This window comes from Mastomys coucha, unplaced genomic scaffold, assembly GCF_008632895.1.
Source record: "Mastomys coucha isolate ucsf_1 unplaced genomic scaffold, UCSF_Mcou_1 pScaffold14, whole genome shotgun sequence".
NCBI lineage: Eukaryota > Metazoa > Chordata > Mammalia > Rodentia > Muridae > Mastomys > Mastomys coucha.
Window position 1 is genome coordinate 27555297 of NW_022196896.1, and position 16618 is coordinate 27571914.

General features: G+C 42.7%; 1 long non-coding RNA gene across 1 annotated transcript; it reads right to left on the reverse strand.

Annotated features, from left to right (window-relative positions):
• Nucleotides 1-1842: 1842 nt before the first annotated feature.
• Nucleotides 1843-5371, reverse strand: LOC116089015. The gene is made up of 2 exons (XR_004118101.1): nucleotides 5218-5371; nucleotides 1843-3186 (listed from the first exon to the last, which is right to left on the reverse strand). It is a non-coding gene; the product is annotated as an uncharacterized LOC116089015 (long non-coding RNA).
• Between the last annotated feature and the right edge of the window lie 11247 nt (nucleotides 5372-16618).

Sequence of the window (16618 nt, forward strand, 5' to 3'; positions counted from 1 at the left end):
ATGCTGTAGGAGGGGGTGCTGCAGGAAGAGATGCTGCAGGAGGAGATGCTGCAGGAGGGGATGCTGCAGGAGGGGATGCTGTGTTCTAACCCTGGCATCGGGTGAGCAGAAGAGTGAACCTTTCTCTGGACTTCAAGCTAGAGCGATCAGCAAGACCTCAGCCATGATAAAGTTGTTTTAAGTTGTATTTCTCAGAATGTCCAAGATCAAAAGCTCAGGATGTGAAGAAAGAGGAAAACTCCTCCATTGTTGGTGGAATTGCAAGATGGTACAACCACTCTGGAAATCAGTCTCGTTGTTCCTCAGAAAATTGGACATAGTACTACCAGAAGACCCAGCTATACCACTCCTACGAATATACCCAGAAGATGCTCCAACATGTAATAAGGACACACGCTCCACTATGTTCATAACAGCCTTATTTATAATAGCCAGAAGTTGTAAAAAAAAAAAAACCAGATGTCCCTCAATAGAGGAATGGATATAGAAAATGTGGTACATTTACACAATGGAGTACTACTCAGCTATTAAAAACAATAAATTCATGAAATTCATAGGCAAATGGATGGAACTAGAAAATATCATCATGAGTGAAATAACCCAGTTACAAAAGAACACACGTGGTATGCACTCATTGATAAGTGGATATTACCCCAGAAGCTCAGAACACCCAAGATACAATTCACAGACCACATGAAGCTCAAGAAGAAGGAAGACCAAAGTGTGGATACTTCGGTCCTTTTAGAAGGGGAAACAAAATACACATGAGAGGAAGCACAGAGACAAAGTGTAGAGAAAAGACTTAAGGAAAGGTCACCCAGAGACTTCCCCACATGGAGATCCATCCCACATACAATCACCAAACTCTGACATTATTGTGGATGCCAACAAGTGCTGGCTGACAGGAGCCTGATATAGCTGTCTCCTGAGAGGCTCTGCCAGTGCCTGACAAATACAGAGGTGGATGCTTGCAGCCAACCATTGGACTAAACATAGGGTCCCCAGTGGAGAAGCTAGAGAAAGGACTGAAGGAGCTGAAGGGGTTTGCAGCCCCATAGGAGGAACAATATTAACCAACCAGTACCCCCAGAGCACCCAGGGACTAAACCACCAACCAAAGAGTACACATGGAAGGACCCATGGTTCCAGCCACATATGTAGCAGAGGATGGCCTTATCAGACATAAATGGAAAGAAAGGCCCTTGGTCCTGTGAAGGATCGATGCCCCAGTGTTTGGGAATGCCAGGACAGGGAAGCAGGAGTGCGTGGTTAGTGAGCAGGTGGAGGGGGATAGGATAGGGGGTTTTCGGACTGGAAACTTGGAAAGGGGATAACATTTGAAATGTAAATAAAGAAAATATCTAATAAAAATGGAAAAAAAGAGAGACCTGGCTGTAGGTAAGCCTTTCTTAATTGGTGATTGGTATGGGAGGCCCTGACCCACTGTGGCTGGGACCACCCCTGGGATGGTGGTCCTAGGTTCCATAAGAAAGCAGGCTAAGGAAACCAAGAAGACCAAGCCAGTAAGCAGTACCCCTCCACTGTCTCTGCATCAGCTCCTGCCTCCACATTTCTTCCCTGTTTGAGTTCCTGTCTTGACTTCCTTCAATGATGAACAATGATGTGGAAGTGCATGACAAATAAACTCTTTTTCTTTCCAAAAAAGAACCATAAGTTATGTTTCTGGCTATTATAATACAAAAATCAATACAGCTTATATGATTGTTATATGACTATTCTATTTCACCACTTCTAAGAACTATCAATCTCACTGGGCACAAAACTAGTTACCCTCTATGGCCTCAATATTGGAAAAAAATGATGCGGTACATAACAGTTTGGACAATATTGATAATTTATTGACTATTTGCTATGTGCTGATGGTGTGCACTCTCATGAGAGAGAGGGATAAGGAAAAGGAGAAAGGAGGGACGAGGAGATGGGAATGTAGGATAGACTCTGTCAGTATGGGAGGGCAAACTCCCACAGGGTTCACAAGGGCATCAGAGCAGGTAATCCCCGATCCCTTGGATACTTACTGAAATTCATGACTGGATCCTAATCTGGATTGCATTTGGAATCAGAGAGGGGGAAAAAATCTAATGCCCTTGAAAACCACACTGCTTCATTTATCAACTCAATAGGGTAATTTTTCATTAATTGTTGTTTTAATATTAATTAAGAACATTTATATCATGTTGAAAATTCAAACTGAAATATATTATCTGTCACCATATTTCATCTTGTGTGGCTCAGAGCTGTGTCTTACTATTAATCTCTGCACCGTATTTGCATACCCCCTGTTAAGATCCCCTTCTAGCAAGCCTTGTGGGTACTAAGTAGGAATTTGCTCTGACCCTGAAATAAAACAATGAGCCAATGAAGTCTTTGTCATTAGAAAAAAAATCTCTCTGGACTAAGTTAAACAAGTGATAAAAAAAAAATCTCTGTTTATTTCAGACCCTCCAACAAGGAGAGGCGTTGCCTCTGTTTTGAGACCCTCCATACATGGAATGTTGGACTTCTAAAGGGATTTGAGAGAAAAGTTCAGCGATGTCTCTTTCCATTAGAACTTAGTGAGGAAAGTAATACATCTGAAACAAACAAGCTAAAATGTGGGGCTAAGCAGCTATTGCCTTTCTACTTTTCGTTTCGAGTAACCCTTTCTGCATAGGTCTTGTTGTGTGGGACTCTGAGCCTAGCTGCCAGGACATGTCCTGCTCCCACTCTGTCCGCAGCACCCCTGACAACCTCCAGGGTCACTTCGATGATACTGAAAGGAGTGCTTTACAGGGCTCAGGAAGGGGAAGGTAGGAAAGGGAATTGGCTGCAGAAGAGCCCTGGCTTTCTATTGGCCCAGGTTGTCCTTTGACCTATGACCCCGAGAGGGTGCTCCTTCTATGTTGGCTTCCTCATCCACAGAGCTATCAATTTGGAGATGTTCACTGCTGAGAAGCATGCTGGAGAACCAAGACGCGAAGTCCCTGAAGTGCTCCACACACTGCTCTGTCACTGTGAGCCACCGTTTCACTCAGCATCTGCCACTGTTTGCTGTGTTTTGCAGTAGCTCCCCTTGTCTCTCATTCGTGTCCTGCCTTCTTGGGAGTGGAGCATTTCATGTGCCAAAGTCTAGGTGTTCATAAAAGGATCTCCATAAACAAAATTAATTCACTGTAGTCTGGAATCCTAGAGAAAATGGACAAATTTAAGAAAAAAAAAAATCAATGGTTAAAACAAATGATTTTTCAAAGATGAAGACAATTAAGTTTGATCAGATATGTGAACATAGCATGTCCCATGGACAAGCAAGGAAGTTCTTCGTCTTTAAAACAATGAACAGCAGTCATGGCCAGTCAGACGAGGACTACCCATAGACAGCTCACCCTGCTCCATGCAACATCAGCATCAGGTCCTGTAATCTATGAGATGCTCTGCATGTAAATCTTGCCTCGTGCATGGACATTCACTGCTTTAGTTAGAATCACTGTTTTCAAACTGAAGTCAGTGACCAAGGATTTTCCAGTGTTGTTCTTTTACAAAGATTTAAGTGTGGAGGGGTAGTCCCCTAGGGGAAAGCCATCCTGCTTGCTATTTGCCCTGGAGATATTTTACTGGCTTAGTATTTTTTAATTACTGCCTTGTATACATTTCTTTTAAGTAACATTTGCACTGAAAGTGAGTCTTTTTGTCTCTGCTTTTATCAGAACAAGATGTTTTAAAAAACCGTCTCTGAGAATCAAACCAAAGTCCATTCTTTCTTTTTATTATGTTTGGAGTGAAGAAAAATAGGCACCATTGCCCCCCATCCCCCACATCCACACCCAACCCCCACACCCACCCTCCTCAACCCGCCCCCTTACCCCCCCACTTGCCCTGCTCCAACTTGCTTTTTGTCTGGTGTGGTCATGGGGCCACTCCAGCACCAGGGCAAAGCTCTAGTGTAAACATGGATCAAAAGGCTAGAATCCCAGACTGGCCAAAATACAGCTGTGGTTGCTGCCATGTGCTGAACTGTTCTCTGTAGGGCTTAATCCCTGGGCATTATTAGGTCCAGGGGACCAGAAAGGCGAGGCGGCTGTGAGCTTGTGCCTTTTAGAAATGGCACGGAAGCTTCAGAATGATACCTCAACAATATGGCTGTGAAAATGAGACCTGAAGAATGATAAATATCAATAGACCCGGTAAGTGGAAGGGGGAAATCTGTGTCTCACCTCCTAGACAAAGAACTCCAGGCAACTCATGACTGTGGAGAGAGGGAGAATTAACCTCTTCCTGGGATGAGCTCCCTAATGGGTTATTCACTCCAAAGTGAGTCTATCATGAAAACACATACATCCAAGCCGCACGGACTTAGCGGGTTATAGTTATATATTTATGCATATATGTAACAATAATCAAGAAGAAGCCATCAATTTGAGAGGAAGTGAGAGGAGAAATGAGAGGAATTGGAGGACAGAGAAAAAGTAAAGTGATGTAATTATGTTTAAATTTATTTTTTAATAAAAATGAAACAATAAAATCCGTAATACTCTACAAAGGAACGATCAAATCACCCTGACAGATACTTTTCCAACTTGGGAACGTAAAAATTCTTGTTAAACTAATAATAAGGAACTATTTAGTAATTTTAAAACCATAGAATTTAAAAAAAAACAAAAACCTAAAATGTAGGTTTTAGGAGAGATGGAGAGATGGCTCAGTGGTTAAGAGCACTGACTGCTCTATGAGAGGTCCTAAGTTCAGCAACCGCATGGTGTCTCACAACCATCTGTAATGAGATCTGACGCCCTCTTCTGGTGTGTCTGAAGAGAGCTACAGTGTACTCATCTACATTAAATAAATAAATAAATAAATGAGTCTTTTTTAAAAAAATTAAAACATAATTTTTCTTTGAAATATTTTTCATTAGAAATGAAAGCCTGAGTAATTTAAAGCATTACTCTTTGTACTTTTTTAGTTTGTCATAATAAAAGAATGTATTTGTTGCAATTTTCTGGTCTTAAAATGTCAATGACTTTTGCTCTATATTAGGAATAATAGATTTAAGGAAGTTACAAAATCACTGGTGGAATTAACCTTTTTTTTTCTAGACAAAAACATCTGAATTACAAACTTTTCAGAGCATCACGCATCTCTCTGGTTTTTACTAAGCTGTGAGAAGCAGACAGACTTGTAAAACTAGAAGAAACCACAAACGTTAATAGGGAAGACAGTTACCTTCTGGTGCTTGGGACTCTCAGCCTTCTTCAGAAGGGCAGCGGCTGTGGGGGAGGGGCTGTGGCTCCTCTCAAGAGCTGCCTTGATGACTAATACCATGTAAGCGCGTTCCTTCTGAACTGCCCCTTCCTCTGGTGGGAAAACCTTATCATGTTCACAGCCTTCTGAGAAGTCATAAGATCAAACCCTTCACTCTTACATCGCCTTTCATTTCCTGGTTTGCTGCTCTTTGTTCCTCTTCCCACCCCTTGTCCCACCCCACCCCCACCTAAGGTGTCATTCTGTAGCTCAGGCTGGCCTCAAACTTGCCCCAGCCCTGAAGAATCAGGCCTCTTACGGTTGAAATTGCAGGTGTGAGTCTGATTTCTTCTGATTCAATATAGGGCAATATTTTTTACTTGTAAGAAATCCATAAGTAGGATTCAGGATACAAGGGAGCCGAATGATGAATTTGGAAAGCTTGCCACTAAGCTGCCAGAGAAATGCATTTGGCAGGCAAGTTCTACTCCCAGCCTGAGCACCTGGAAATAACCTGAATTTTGCCACAACTCCAAGGGCCACGAGTACAGGTCTTACCCCCCTGCAGTATCCATGGTGATGACTACTTTGCATACGAGGCCATCATGATGTGCTGCATGTGAGTGGTTTTGAGTGACAGGAACTTATGGCAGAGTCCCCATACTCTTTCCCACAGTCTTTCTGCTTCCTCTGCTCCGTCCTTAGGAGGAGACACAGATTAAGAGTAACTCAAATTATCTCCCTTTACCTGGATCATCTCTGAAACTTGATTCAGTCCTACTAGAGCTAGATATCTGATCCCGGAAGCTGGAAAGTGTCGCTGGAGCCTTTCCTTTAGCCTGTGGCACTGTTGGGAGATGGTAGAACTTGTAAGAGTAGAGTGTAGTGGACTTCAGCTCACTGGGGATGTGAGCCCCTTGTCCTCCCTCGTTGGTCTCTCAGCCATGAGAGGACCCACTTTGTTCAACATGTGCTCCTGCATACTGGGAAGTCAGGGACTCCAAACAAGACCAAATGCCAAATGGTCATAGACTGAAACCTCCAAGCCTGGAATTCAAAATGAACCTTCCCCTTTTATAAGTTCTCTCAAGTGGAGAGCCGACTACCACACCATCATGAATGGCTTCGGTCTCTTCTGAGGTTCTTAACAATTAACCCAGAAGAGACCTGCACCAGGATAAGTGCTCACTTCTCATGGGCACTGTAGTGTCTCAGTTGTAATTCCTTACCATTCACTGTAGCAGGTATTCCTATTGCTGCTGCATTCCTGTGTCTCTATGTCCCCAGCCGTCTTCCAGAAGGCAACTTTTCCAGTCTGAGTATACTCCATATATTTGTGTGCTTTTATTTCACTATAAACTTCAAGAAGCTCCATGCTGCACTACCTTAAACAACATAAGCCAGGATATAATTCCAACTGCATCAATGTATATGAGTGGCTGGGTATGGTTTCTGCTGCGATCTGCCCTAATGCTTTTGTATGCAGTTTGCTTTGACGGCAAAGAACATGAAATTCTCTCATCTTTCCTTGATCCCACGGCTACAGTGTCTGTTCACTCAAATTCTGACTCCTCCACAGACGCCATGAAGTCTTTATGAGAGTTTTATTTTCCAGTGTGGTTCCATATTTGTTTAAGTGTCACAATTTTCAATGATTTTTGTGAGACATAGCCCAACACATTCATGAATGTATACATGCACAGAGGCATACATACATGTACCCCACAGGCATGGATGCACATAGTAAGCCCAATTGTCAAAATGATCAGAGTTATCACCTTTATCTTTACCAGGTACCAGACATTGTACTAAGTATCTTCCATAGGATGTCTCATTTTGTTTAACGATGTTGGTGAAAAACAGCTATCAGCCTGCCTCATTTCACTCATGAGAACACTGTGGTTTAACTAACCCCAGTGCCTAAGTGCTGTGTAACAGAATGGAATTCCTAGGCAAAGGCTCTATCCTGCCAGCTCCTGTGTCCTTTTGCCTTAATGTGTTTTCTACCAAGGGCTGGGGTGTTTCCAAAATTGTCTACTGGGGAAATTATGCAGCTCTTTTAGAATGTAACAACTGTCCAGGTTCTCCTGTGCCATCGGTGATTTTAAAAAAAAAAAAAAAGGCAATCCAGAAGACTACAGAATGCTTTTTTGGCACTCAAAAAAACACCTTCTGGCTTTTCACCACCATATACACGCATAGAAAAGCACCAGAACTTCTGTTCTTTTGTTTTTGATTATTTTTTAAAGTGTAGAATGAGTTAAATGAATAACTAACTCTCAGAGCACAGAGATAAGAAATGGTTCTTCGCTTGAGCGCGCTACAAGGTTGCCTGCTCTCTTTAAATGTTCCTATGATGCTCTTTATGTCAGGAATTCTTTTGACAATTCCTAGACCTCTTTGTAGATATGTTTCATTTACAACTATTTCCGAAGACCTCAGAATGGTGTGTGAGATGGTCACCATCCTTCTCAAAGGGAAAGAAACATTGTTTAGCAAGTAGCTTGCTAATGTGGGGCTTCATCAGGACCCAAGGCAACTGAGAGATGATGTGGTTCACTGATGGCTGCACAAGGCTCAGGATTTGATCCACAACACCACAAAACAAAATCAAAAGATGACTGGTGGGTATTTTGCTTTCTCTTTTGACCCATTCCCAGACTGCAAAGTGGCTTGGGCATTTCTGATGAACTCGTTCCTTGTGAGCAACTCTGTAGAGGGTTCAGTTGGCTCAGAGTGTGAGAGATTTCCAGGCAACTTACTTCAGTGTTGCTTTGCTGAATTTGCACCAAGCTCTTCTGCCACTGAGTTTTAAATCTGTGAGTACAGTTGATTCTACCAAAGAATTGTGTAAAGTGGGGAGCAGCAAGAGTGTGCCCCAACATCTACTGTTGCATGGCCTATAAGCTACTATAGGGAGTTTTTGACCCCCTATATAATGATTGAAGGAGACAAGTATATATTTCATGACATGTGAAAATGATCCACATTGCAGTATCCAGAAAGTTTTCTTGGAGCACAGCCACCATCATTCATTTCTGTGTAGTGTGTGGTAACTTCTTCAGCCTGAGAAAGAGGTGTGCTTGGTATGTATATATGTGTTCCACATGTGTGCAGGTGTCTGGCTATAGGGGGCAGAAGGGGGCATAATTTCTTCTAGAACTGGAGTTATAAGCAATTGTGAGCCACTGATGTGGCATATCCTCTTCAAAAACTGCAAGTGCTCTTAACCACTGAGCCATCGGAGAATGCACTTTGGCACAGCTTGCCTTTTTCTATGGCTAAATGGCTAAAATTTTTGGATACAAACTGTTATACAAATTACAGAGGAATAAACTCGGAGATTGGGAAAGACTCTTAAGACTCATCTGTTGCCATACAAATACTTGATGTGCTTCCTTGTCTTCTTAGTTTGCTGAGGCACCTTGTTTCCCTAAGACCGCAGGCTTCCCCTGTAAGGTAGTGTTTGGGGAAATGTTCCCATGGTCCAGAGCTGTTAGCAAAGTGTCAGATGCTCTGAATGTCATTTTAGTCAGTGCAGAAGGATGCAGGGATGGGTGTCTTCCCAAACTGATGTTCCATGTACCAGATGCCCCAAATTACTAATGGTAATATCTGGATCCTCCCAGAGACTGACAGGTAAATAGCTTGTTTAAATGAGACTTGGTGCATTTTGTTGAAGGGTATGGTTCCTGGCAGGTGTCACATGCTCCAATGGATGGTCACACACTCAAGAGTGCATAGGCAGCATTGATTATACTGGATGAATAAAAAACAAACAAACAAAAATAAATAAATAAATAAATAAATAAATAAATAAATAAATAAATAAGGAGAAGAATGGAGTTGGGTAACTATAGAATGACTGTGGATCTGGAAGGAGATGAGGGGAGGAATAGAAATGGTCAAAATACAATGTATGAGATTCACAAAGAATTAATAAAACTCTGTTTTTAAAGCAGCTTGTTTGGCTATTGTTGACTTGTGTGGGCTACCCCGATTTCTCTTGCTGTGTCTCAGTGCTGGGCCTGGTGCCTGCACTTGCTAGGTGAGTGCTACCCACTGACAGCACCTCCAGCTCTGCCATGTGCGATGGTTCCATGGTTATCCCCACTTTACAGATTAAAGTGAGATCCTCACAGAGGTGAGCCAAGTCATCTGGCAGCAGTAGACCTCAAACCTGCTCCAGCACTCGCCAGGCCTGCTGCCTCTCCAGTCTCAGATGCTTTTCCGTCTTTCAAATCTCCAAGAAGCTGATCTCTGCCCTGAGTCTTTTAGAAAGTGAGGCATCCAGGGTGTTGGCGCTCATTGACAGCCTGTGTGTGCCCTGCTATCTACAGGACTTCACTTGGCTAAGTATTCCAACCCTTTAAAGAAAATGTAGTCTGATCTCTCTGCCTACTTGAATTATTTCAAAGCTTTCAAAATGCTAGAAATGTTCATTACTGTGCAACCAGCATAGCAAACTCTAATAAACTATCTTACAAACACCAAGAGAGAAAACCTGCAACAGAAAAGAATTGCACACAGTGTTAGCAAATAGTGAAATGTAGCAAATTTAATAAAGAGTGTAGCAATGAATCTAATACAGCAAGTTCATGGTTTTGTCTGGAAACTTCCTTATGATTACTACTGTGTGTTTGGAAACAGAGTTTGAAACTACACGTGTGAGTATGTGTTGGGGGGCACTTTTAATAGCAGTACTAATCTTGTCATGGTAATAGAATTGTACAATATCATTTTTCTCTTTCTTGTTCCTTAAAAAAAAAAAAAGCCATTTGAAATATACTGAGGAGATTTCAGTCATAAAAGGCAAGAGAGAGACAAGCATTCTGCTGTACTCCTAATCCCACCCAGCATATTAGAGACAGACGTAAGAAGATTAAGAGTTCAAGACCAGCCTCAGCTCCATAGGGAGTTTGAAACTGGTCTAGTCTGCATGAGATCCTACCTCAAAAGAAAAAGAGCAAAGAACATGGGTCTAGCGAGTGTTAAGGCCTGGGTTTAGCCCCAGCATGGTAGAGAAGAAAGAGCAATCCAAAACACAAAATGCCTAGGTGGTACTCTACAAGCAATCTGTAGGGCTGACCTTAAGGGACTCCTGTGGTGACTTATAGCAAAATTCATTACCAAGTCTCTTTTAAAGTCTATAAATTTAATGTAACTTCAATCAAAATTCCATATAAATATTTTAATAGCTATAATATCTTATGGTTGTACTTATGCAAGGCACTTAGAGTCGCCAAGTTCCTAAAGATGTGAAGCATTTAGGAGGGTTGCCAGCCCATGGGGGAGGCAGGAAATAGAGAGGTTTGCCTAATGGGTCCGGAGGAGCAGTTTTGCAAGATAAAAACCGTCTAGACACTGGTTGCACAATACCATCTACACACATAACACAACTGAACTTTACACTTACGAAGTGGTTAACAAGGGAAATTTTAAGCTGTGTTGTTTTAACTTTTGCAAATTAAAAAATAATAATGCCATCAGAGGTTTTTAAACCTTAGAAAATTTTAATCACAGAAAGAGGGACCTTCATCGATGATTGCGTTTAGTTGGCTTTCACGGCAAATTAAAGCTTGACATGGAGGGTCTGTGAGCAGAAGAGTTGGGAAGAAATCATCTGAGTGGAGTGTGCTGGCCTGGGCCTAAGGGCAGCTCACCAACTGTGCCCAGTTGAATTTCGTATCCTGGCTGTCAGAACCACTGCCTGACCCATTGGTGACATAAGGATGGGAGGAGGGATTAACTTCTCAAGTGCATTCTTTCCCCTTTCTTGGAGGCCTGAAGAGAAAAGAGCAACTGGGAATCAGCAGCCTTTGTCCCCATCCCAGGACAGTGGACAGAGCTAAGGGAGGCAGTGAGGCGGGCTCGAGTGTCTTCTGAAATGCAGATTCCAAGTAAACAATAAAGTAGTGTTTTCATTATGTTGCAAAAGAGAACAACAGAGTCTCACAGAAGTTACTAAAAGAAGTATCTAAGTCACTAAAAGAATCAGATATGGCCTTCACTCTGCTCCTCATAGCAGCTCCTCAGAGCGGGCTCTCATCCAGAGGAAATCCCCAATGGAAAAGGATGTGTGCGGATTGTAGGGAGGCAGGGGCAATCTCTCCTCACCCCTCTCCCCCTTCTGGCCCCTGGTGCAGCAGACCTCCATCTGCGTTTGCAGGATGCACTGTGACCCTGCTTAAGGCTCAACAGAGATGAGCACTTTGAAATAAGAAGCTCACGTGGGAGCATGCTCAGCCCCTAAGTCAATGGCGCTGCCTTCTGGCTTTCTAACAAATCAAGGCGATCGGCTTCTAATAAACAGACAGAGGCAGACACATTACATGAAAGGTTACAAACAGAAAGAAGGGAGTGCTAAATTCGAACAAAGTAACAATCCTCGGATGAAGATTTATATTTAATCTGGTTAAACCTTTATGATCTTTGAGGTTCCAACAGCTTACACATGACAGCATAACCAAAGACACTTCGTCTAGGCAGCCCACAGCAAGTGAGAGTCTTCACAGACTAAGAACCGAATGATGAAAACTCGTGTCTGACAACAACCCTGCTTAATCTTCATGTACTTTTGCAAATATTTTTGGAAGGTACATATTTCTCAATGATAGACAGATCGTGAGGATGATGGGGAGAAGGCAGATACTAAGACGTCGAGGTTGAAATGAACTGCAGTAGAGTTAGTTCTTATACTAGAATTACAAGATCAACAATAATGCATGGCTCAGAAAAGTTGGAGTCAGCACTGTTCCTTTCATAGGAACAGAGAAAATTAGATAGAGTCTATTTATCAGTTAACATTGCAAATTTCATTGTACTAAATATTGGGCAGAGGGGCTTACAGTATTGTTGCCTGGTAAATTCCAAATGCCTGAAAGCGTTCTTACTCTAGACCCTCAATGACTACTCAATGAATGACTTAAATTCCAGCATAGAAGGCAAGAGAACATAAAAACATGCTGGTTCACAATGATGCTCAATTCAAAGGAACAAGCTAAGGAGTTAAACTCTGAACCACTAAAAAATGGGAAGGTGCTGCAAAGATATTCAAGTAACGTTCCAGCTCGAGTCCTCTGCTAAAATGCTGGCACCAAATCACATTATTGGAAAAATGGGGATCACAAACAAAGGGTATACTTGTCTTTAAAGAAAATGCCCTGCCCGCTCTAGTTTGGACTTTGCTACATTTTGTTTATGTCCCTCCAAACTCACATGTTGAAACTAGGCCCCAAGGTGGTGACCTTGGCAGGACCTTTAGAACATGATTACATCAAGTAGGGGCAACCGCCATGAGCATGGCTAGTGTCCTTCCAAAAGAGCGTGGAAAGACACCATCCTGTCCAGAGGGGGGAAAGACCCAGGCTCTGAGAGATGAGCCTTCATCAGACACAGGGACTTCCAGGGTCTTGATACAGGACTTCTGAGACGTCTGGTTTTATAAGTAATGATTTCTGACATTCACCAATTACTCAAAGATATTTTGTATAAGCAGTCCAAAGCAACTGAGAGTCGTCATAGACTAAGAACCAAATGATTAAATTTAATTTGGTTTGGAAGAAGAAAAAAAAAAAAAACTTCCTGACATCAATCCTGTCTAATCTTCAGTCTTTAACTTGCTAGTCAGTGACTTGGGTTTTGAATTGTCTTCATTTTTATCTATACTGCTTTATGGAAATGACAGAATTGGCGGCAGTGCCAAAAGCCCAGCAGGACACTTTTTAAGAGGAGATGCTCCCCCTGATTTCAGGGGCCATCCAATGTCCCTTTCTCTGAAATGAGCCTCAGTTGTGGCCTGAGCTTTCCTGCCCAGTGTGTTATCACAGATAAGCACTCAGCCACAAGCCAGCTTTTCACCGGTTCCTTCCAATGAGCCCTGGGAACCTGGCGCTCGGCTCAGCGACAGGCTTCCAAGCCCCAAAGTCTGTCTTTTCTTCTCGGTGTAATGGAGAAGTCCAGAGAGCCGAGAGGAGCTGATGCGTATCTCTGAGCTCCACGGTTCCTAGCCAAGAAAACTTCCACAGCCAAGTCTCTGAAGAATAGAGATGAAACCCAGATGTCCCTGTGGGTTTCTGTGGAAGCCATCTGCACCTGAGCTGCTTGTCGTCCTGCCCGGAGCTCGGAGCTGCCACCATCCGACGCCTACTCAGGTTCTGGCTCCTGCGTCCTAGTCTTATGCACAGGCCTGAACCCAGAGCTCTTTGTCCAAGCATCTAATTCTCCTCCAGTACTGCCTTTTGTAGGCTTGCAAACCACACTTCAACCTTCTGAAGTCAAGACTTTTCTTTAAAAAAAAAAATTATTTATTTCATTTATGAGTACACTTGTAGCTATCCTCAGACACACCAGAAGAGAGCATCAGATCCCATTACAGATGGTCGTGAGCCACCATGTGGTTGCTGGGAATTGAACTCAGGACCTCTAGGAAGAGCAAGCAGCCAGTGCTCTTAACCGCGAAGCCATCTCACCAGCCCCCAGTTAAGCCCTTTCTAAGTATTTTGTTCTCTTTCCCATCTTTTCGGTTTTATCAGAGATCCTTCTCTTGGCTGTTAAAGCACTAGCCAATCCCCATGGTGTTGCCTACACGTTTTTGGGATTACATTATCTTTCAGCGAGTATTTATGCCCCACCTTCTTGCTTGTCAGTCCTGGCACTGGCTTCAGGTTTGAACATGGTTCAATGAAACAAATCCTAACCAAGCAAGAGCCCACAAAGCCCCCTCTCCAGAGCACATTCTTCTGCTCAACTGCTAAGGGGGCAGGGGTGCTTAAGAAGGGAGGAGAGACAGGACAAATGGTGCTAGCATTTAACAGTACTACAGCTCAGGGGGTGCTGCTGGCTCAGCAAGCAAAGGCCAGCTCACCGGCAGGAATTGCAACAGGAGCAGGAAAGGGTCTTAGACCCCAGGTGCAGGGAACTAAAACTCGAAGTGGAGAAATAATTGAGTTTGTGTTGCTGTGGGTCATATACCATGGCTGCAGCTTGGGCTTTGTCCTACAGTGTCCTGTAGTTGCTGATCCCAAAGTGTTTGGATCTCTTTCTCTCTGTCTCCTTCCCCCTGCCTCCCCCACCTCCTCTTTGGGACATTCTACGTGAAAATGGTTATTTTTAATATTAAGAAAATGTGTTCGAAGCAAAAAATGTAAAAAATGGGCCTAGAGAGCTAGCTCAGTGGTCAAGAATGCATACTGCTCTTACAAAGGACCCAAGTTCAGTTCCCGGAAGCTCACTATAGCCTGTAACTCTAACCCTATTCCAGGGGATCTGACCCCATCTTCTGGCCTCCAAGGGCATATTCAGTTGGATGCGGGCAGACAGACACACACACTCTCTCTCTCTCTTTCTCTCTCTCTCTCTCTCTCTCTCTCTCTCTCTCTCTCTCTCTCTCTCTCTCTCTCTCTCTCTCTCTCTCTCTCTCTGTCTCTGTGTGTGTGTGTGTGTGTGCGCGTGTCCTAAAAAATAAGATATATCTTTGTTTTTCTTTCTTTGTCTTGAATTTTTATTTTGGTTTTTCTTGTCATTTTCTTTTGTTTGAAGCAGGGTGTCACTGCATCACCCTTGACTGACTTGAAACTTTCTACGTAGGCTTGTCTTAAACTCACAGAAATATGTGTGTCTCTGCCTCCCAAGCACCAGGACTAAAGGAATTCATTATATATTTAGGACTATACACACACCAACAGCAATAATTAAAGAAAAAAGAGACCATGAATTTGATGGGAAATGGGATGAGGTGTGTGTGTGTAGAGGGTTTAGAGATAGGAGAAGGTAGGGGAAAATAATGTAATTGTATAACAATCTAAAAATTTGTAAACACTTTTTAAAAGTAGCAATATATTTTTATTGAGGTGGCAGTGAAAGCCTAAAGCTTTACTATAAATAAAGAACCATACATTTCCAAGTAATGTTCACTGCTAATAGACCCTGCTGCTGCTGCCTAGAATCCCGTCTTACTGAATAGACGCCTACCTGAGGTAAGAGGAAGACAATACGTCTGTAATGCCTCCTCCTGTCTTCACAGTCTTGTTGCTATTTATTCTGCCTGACAATGTGTATGGATGTGTGTCTGCATATGGTCACGCATCCTCTGGATTCTAATAAGCTGATGTCTTGCTCTTATTTCCTTCTTGTAAATGCTTAAAAGAAAGAATCTGAATGAGATTTTTTTTTCCCTGAATGAACTCATGCTTCAGATATAATTTAAAAGTTCAACATGAAATGCTTTATACTGGGGAGGGAAGGCATATGCCACCACACCTTGCAAACTATACCTTTAGCTATGCCTTGAAGCATATTTTAGTTGGTCCTTGCAAGTTGCATTCTCTACAAGCCTGGCAGTTTGTCTTGAAGGGGTCAGTGCACTTTATTATACATGGTCACCTTGGCCCCCTCCTCTACTCCGACTGCCTAAGATGCTTGGGGATGAGGATCCAGGATTTTTGCGTCACTCAGGTCTCACTTCAGGCAGGATTCAGATATGTCTTCGGCCTTAAGGGGTTCTTTCTGTCGGGTATGAAAAATGGGCTGAGTGTGAAAGGACCTGGGGACAGAGAAGTCAGCTATGAAGCCACTGAAGTCCCATGACAGTATCTGTCCGCAAAGCCTGTTGGTAGGCATAAGCTACACATAGAAGCACTGTATGTGCTAAGTGGTTCTTTATTCCTTCCCATCATTTACTTTAAAATATGTTTATCACAATTATTCTTTTACTACAAAAAAATTAAAGCTTTATATAATCATTTAAAAACCACATTAAAAACTAGATTCTATCAGGCAAGGTAAGTGTCCAGATGGTGACTGGAATGGGCATCATGACTCAACAAGACTACTCGAGCTAGGGACATTATGCGACATGCGTCCTTTGTGATCTAGGTGAGATTTTTATCCTATGACAATTGCATCCACTTGAGTCACAGACTACATGACATTCCCTAGGGTTTCCCATCACTTCTGCCCAACGCCAAAGAGCGGTGCACACTGCCTGTCCCTTTGAAGTCCACCGGCTTAAATCTGTCGGAACAACTCTTTAACCCTCTTTTCAGCTCAGGGGCTTTGAAGTTGGCCAAACCACGAATCCAATCTGACTTCCTTTTATATGGAGCAGGTTTCTCTCTTCTGTTGCCTGCAGCCTGGGTTTTTATTATCTATACTAAGACATCTTCAGAAAAGAAGAAAATTCGCAGGGATGATTTTGTTCTTCAAGAAGAAGGATAAGCTAATTTTGCTGGAGTTCATGCCTTCTGACAGCCCAGGATACAGCAGACTGTTAATGCAGAGCAAGAAATGGACAAATGTATCAGATTTTATGATACAGTCTCGATTTTGTCTATTGTGTCCTGACCCTGGTTATAAAAGCCTGAGGACTTTGTAGCTGGTGTTT